Below are 5450 nucleotides of genomic sequence, written 5' to 3'. Positions count from 1 at the left end.
AACCTACTTCTCAATCAATCTCTAAACTAAGTTACTCTTCATGGGTACTGCCTTGTAGAGACCCTAATCTTGAACAGGTTCATGACAGTATCCCACCAAAATGAGACACTCAACTTGCACAATACGTCTGCCTCCTTTGCTTTTAGTTGATTTTAAACTTAACATGAATTAGCTTCCTTATAGTAACACACCTGATAGGATGCTTCACTATAGTAACCATTTCTTAAGGTTTTTAAGGAAACTGGAGCTTGTTCTCACTCAGTTCAAAACGTTTGAGATCTATCCATTCAGCTAGCCCTGTGTACAAGTTTTTGTGATGTCAGAGGGCCAAAAACTACCCTCAGGAAATGCTACCGGCCTATCTTCTTCTGAACTTGTGTCCTCTGAAGAGCCATGGTGCTCAACTGTGATCACAGTTCACTGATAATTTCACTTTTCTGACCTCCAATCATCTTCCCTGTGCCTTATTCCACCCTGCCTGTTTATCCATTCTCAACCATATTTTCAGGAAGGTCAATTTGTGATTTGTTTTCATGCCTTTTCCCTCAGTTGCCCCCACAATGAAACTTCAAGGGAAACCTCAGTGTTTAAGAATTTAGCTCGCTGTGTATTAAACAAAAGAAATTGGTTAATAAATTCTGTAGTCTTTCTAAAACAGTTGACAATTGGGTATCACACAATTTCCTTTAATTCTATTGTCAACAGCCATCAAGTGCTGTTCTCTACCATGTAGTATTGCATTAGAACTTTTGACTGAATGCCCATCTTTTTTTTTTTTGGTCTTTTTGTTATTTCTTTGGGCCGCTCCCGCGGCATATGGAAGTTCCCAGGCTAGGGGTCGAATCGGAGCTGTAGCCACCAGCCTACGCCAGAGCCACAGCAACAAGGGATCCAAGCCGCGTCTGCAACCTACACCACAGCTCACGGCAATGCCGGATTGTTAACCCCCTGAGCAACGGCAGGGACCGAACCCGCAACCTCGTGGTTCCTAGTCGGATTCGTTAACCACTGCGCCACGACGGGAACTCCTGAATGCCCATCTTTAAGGTAGATAACTTATTCAAACACTGCTTTTTTGCAATTAAGATTTCCTTCTATAAATGTCATTCTATTACATGATAGGTAGAAAGAACATAACATGTGTTTGATACACATTAGTTTCTCAAGAAAGCAGGCTGAGGTGGAGTTTATTGACCAGAAGTTTATTGTGGCGTGCTCTCAAACAATGCCCACTGAGGGAGGAGAGGCGAAGAAAGATTGGGCAGAGAGAGAAGCTGGTCTATGATGCAGTCACCATCAAAGACCTTGTCTATCCTACTGATGATTCTGGGCCTGGAATGGCCTTTCGGAGTCATCCTAAAGTGAAATGTGAGTCCTGAAATTTTTTGTTTCTGTTCTAAACAGTCACTGAATGCAGGCTGGCTCTGGAAGTTAGCATGATCTTGGGCTGACAGTGCTCTTCAGCCAGCGCCAAGATAAAGATTCAGCCAGAAGTTTTTAGCAGCTAATATTTCCAGAAGTGGAGGGAAAGCATGCTTAATCCTGAATAGGAATTGGATGAAAGGGGAGAATCCAGGTGGGACAACAGCATCCACTACAGTTCAATCGCTATACTACTTGAATGAACTTGTTTCACATGGTCTGGACAAAGTTTGTTGGGCTTATTTCCTTAGGGAGAACAGAAAGGTTAGAATAACCCACAGTCCCTGCAGTTGGCCTCCAGGCTACCAATGATATTTATAACTCCACTCATTCTAGATTCACTGAATCCTCAACTCCTCTGCTGACTCTTGCTACTGAAGTTACATCAAGGATAGTAGTGGTAGACAGAGCCCTGCTGGCAGGAAACAAGAGGGTCCTCTGCCTCTGGTTACTCTGTCCTTCTCAGGCTTGAGGTGTTACAGTTGCTTTTTCGCTATCACAACTTGTCAAGGCAATACCAAGAAACACCCAAGTTGTCAGCAGTTTCCACAATTATTGTTTCCATTTTGTATGAGCAGCCCTTCCTTCTCCTGATAAGCATCAGGTCCAGGATGCTAACTCTTCTTGCCCACTTATCTCTCAGCACAAGCACTTAAGTCACTAGGTGACAGCCATAGCTTAAGATGTAAAGGGATTCTTGCTCTATCACCTAATGGAAATATTGCTGTTCTGGTATCCAGTCTGTCTAAAACTACAAAGTTACAAGGTGTACAAATAATAGTTACTGTATTTGTTGGTTGGGAGTGATAGAAATGAGGCCACCTTTGCTTTTACCCCTTGGTTCCTGGGCCCAGGTACTTCAGCTATTGGCAATTTAGCACCATAAAATGATTGACTTTGGTACCCCATCACCAAAGTGCATGTGAAAACCTTTCTCCAAGAGAAGTTTTTTTTTTTTCGTGTGTGTGTGTGTGTGTCTTTTAGGGCAACATATGTGACATATGGAGGTTCCCAGGCTAGGGTACAGTTGGAGCTATAGCTGCCGGCCTATGCCACAGCCATACCAGATCCGAGACTGTCTGCAACCTACACCACAGCTCACAGCCACACAAGATCCTTAACCCACCGAGTGAAGCCAGGAATCAAACCTACAACCTCATGGTTCCTTGTCAGATTTGTTTCCACTGTACCACAATGGGAACTCCTAAGATGAGTCATTTTTAAGCTGGAATTTGAGTTATTCTTTAAAAGAGCTGTTCCATCATCTTATCAAGGCTGGAGTGCTGGGTCTTTCAGTATGGTACAGGACCAGTAAATCCCATGGTCAAGTGATCACTACTATGCTTCTTTGTTATGCAGTGGCTCTCTTGCTCCATGTAATATGTAGGATTCTCTGACACTGAATCCAATACCCTATAGGCCTTGGCATAGGAATACTGGTAAGGCCCTGCTGACAGGAAAGGCAAACCTATCTCTAGAATGTGTATATTCTGGTCAAAATAAGACATGAAATGACCATTTAGACTCTAGAGATGTTGACATTCTGTTGCTGGCATTTTGGATGTTGGGAGGCAGTAGTAGTGGGACCAGCGTTGGTGAATGGGAGTCAGTGGTTTTGAGTGCATGCATAGTGTCTATCTTTTGTCATGAATACTCCACTCATGTGCTTATTGTGAAAGTGTCGAGGTGAATGATAAGTCTGGTACTGGTCAACTGGAAGAACCATTCTGTCCAGCTTATTGTCGAATACTTTGTGGTAGATATTTTCCTGGTGAGTAGTAAATAAGAGGTCCTCATCATATGCCTTCTCCCATATGTGCACCCACATGCCTCTTCCCCAGACCTCCTTGCTTCCTTTTTTTATGGTAAGTTATTGCTAACTTCCCCGAAATGAATTTGTTAATCATAGAACCCCATTCAGGTTGGGCATTTGTGGCCACAAACCCCTTGGTGTCCTGGAATAAGGACCTCCCTTCAACAGAACACCAAGGGCTATTTTTCAAACAGTGTATGGCTGTTACAGGAGACATGGCCTTGTTCTAATGCATCAGAACCTATCATGCAATTTTATCAGAGAAGCATTAATTGTAAATATTTTTCTTCATAATAGATAGCACCAGAGCCTTAAGATATGCCAGGATGTATGAGCCAAGGAAAAGGGCCCTTTCCAACCCTCAGCCCCATTCAAAGCAGGCAGCACTATAGTTTGATACACAGACCAGAATGTTATTACGAAGGGGAGCATGTAAAGAGTGGTTATCAGCCATAGATTGTACTTCTTTCTTCATGGTGAAGACTGTCCTGTACTTTGAGGCTATGTCTCATTGTGTCCTACAAGCCACTGGACTCTTAAAACCTTCATTAAAATGTTAGTCTCTTGAATCTCCCTGTGTTTTTTAAGTCTCAACATCTGGTGTTCCTCCAATATATGCCATTTCTTATTTATCTGGGCCAAATAGTGTCATCAATATAGTATAGAAAACTATTAGTGTTCAAAATGTTCAGATGCACCAGTCCTTTCAGACTATTTTGAAAGAAGGTAGAGGGACATAGCCTCAGGAAGGCAATCATGTACATGCATAGACTTGCTGCAGAACTTTGTACAGGAGGTGCCCATCTAAAACTGAATTGAAATTTCACTTTGATTACCTCTATGAAGATAATTCTTACCCAAATTAATAGTATTAGGGCTCTGACAATGATCATTTTCATTGCCCTTATGCAGTAAGAAAAGGACATTGACCTTTAAGTAGATCCATGGGTACTCCATCTGTTAGGAATCAATTATCCACCCAACATATAACCCAACATGACCAATGACTATGATTTCAATCTTCAAATATCAATATTGTCTTGGAAATTGTATTTAATAGTCATTGAATATGTCAGGGAAAAACAAATACTTATTGTTGTCAACCCAAGTAGATTGTTTAGATCCCTTTGGGGAAGAAGTAGGAAATTACCACGAACACATGTCATGATGTTACAGGCTTTTTCTTCCTGAAGATTCATCCTCTTACAGACCTTATAAGTCTGAAAAGAGGCTGAAGGTCTTTATATTTCAGAAAATATAGCCACTGGCTTGCAAGCCCTTCTTTTAAAAGGATGCAAAGTGACTGTGACATGGGCACGTATTGTCCTATGTTCCAAGAAAAATATCAATGTTCTATACTCCAAGCATTCGATCAGTTTTCAACTTTTATTTTGTTGAGTAAGGGTCCACAGTTTTAATTTGTTCAGGCAGTGTCATGTAGAAAAAAGCAGTAAGCACAGAAGTTTGATTCATCTTTAAACTAGTGGGCATCTTTCAAGGAAAATACTTAAACTATTTCTGGCAGAAGCTGGGTTTAGCAAGAAATGACTGATGATAGTCTCTTTTGGGGACTGGTGAAAATATTCTGGGATTAGTGTCTGTCATAACTTTGTACTAAAAACCACTGAATTCTGTACTCTAAAAGGGTAAATTCTATGTGAGTTTATTCAAAAAAGGAACTTGATATTTTCTTTTATTAAAAACCTCAGAAAATTGACTAAGTCTTGTGTTACAGAAATTGATTTGAAAGTGGATGAAGAGAAGAATGCCAAATAAAAGGACACAAACAAGAGGATGCTGTTGGTGATCTTTCTTGCTAGACACCATTGCCCAGCTTGATTTTATCACTTAAATTGTGAGTTACCTCACCCAAGGCTCCATCGAGGGTGTGCAGGAAGATCTTGGCAATACACCTGTTCTCTTAGCAGAGGAAGCAGTAACAGGTTTCTTTAAAGCAGTGAGTTTCCGCTTGAATGTACACAACTTCTTTTTTTGACCTGCAACTATCTACATACCCCTCAGAAAAATGTCTAGGTTCTAAAAGCAAGAATGGTATATTGTTCAGCCCGTATTTCTTTTTGTGCTGAAGACAGTGAGCAGGAAGAGAAATGTCCATAAACATGGAATGTTAACACAAGCCTTGTTCCAACAAGGTTCTAGCTCATTTACTCCTATGCCCCTTAGGCTCTGGATTAATCAGATGTAAGTCAACACA

The 5450-nt window shown here is 41.1% G+C and overlaps 1 long non-coding RNA gene across 1 annotated transcript; it reads left to right on the top strand.

The window, feature by feature from the left end:
• Window positions 1–233: 233 nt before the first annotated feature.
• LOC146402948 (uncharacterized) lies at window positions 234–5025 on the top strand. The gene is made up of 2 exons (XR_014808265.1): window positions 234–732; window positions 824–5025. It is a non-coding gene; the product is annotated as an uncharacterized LOC146402948 (long non-coding RNA).
• Window positions 5026–5450: the final 425 nt, after the last annotated feature.

The sequence above is a fragment of the Sus scrofa genome, chromosome 6, assembly GCF_054392235.1.
Source record: "Sus scrofa isolate SSC_HxYL_T2T_F1_AM1 chromosome 6, Sscrofa_HxYL_maternal_Yorkshire_Landrace_v2.0, whole genome shotgun sequence".
Taxonomy (NCBI): domain Eukaryota; kingdom Metazoa; phylum Chordata; class Mammalia; order Artiodactyla; family Suidae; genus Sus; species Sus scrofa.
Note: the sequence above shows the minus strand (reverse complement) of the source record. Positions and strands in the feature narration are given on the sequence as shown.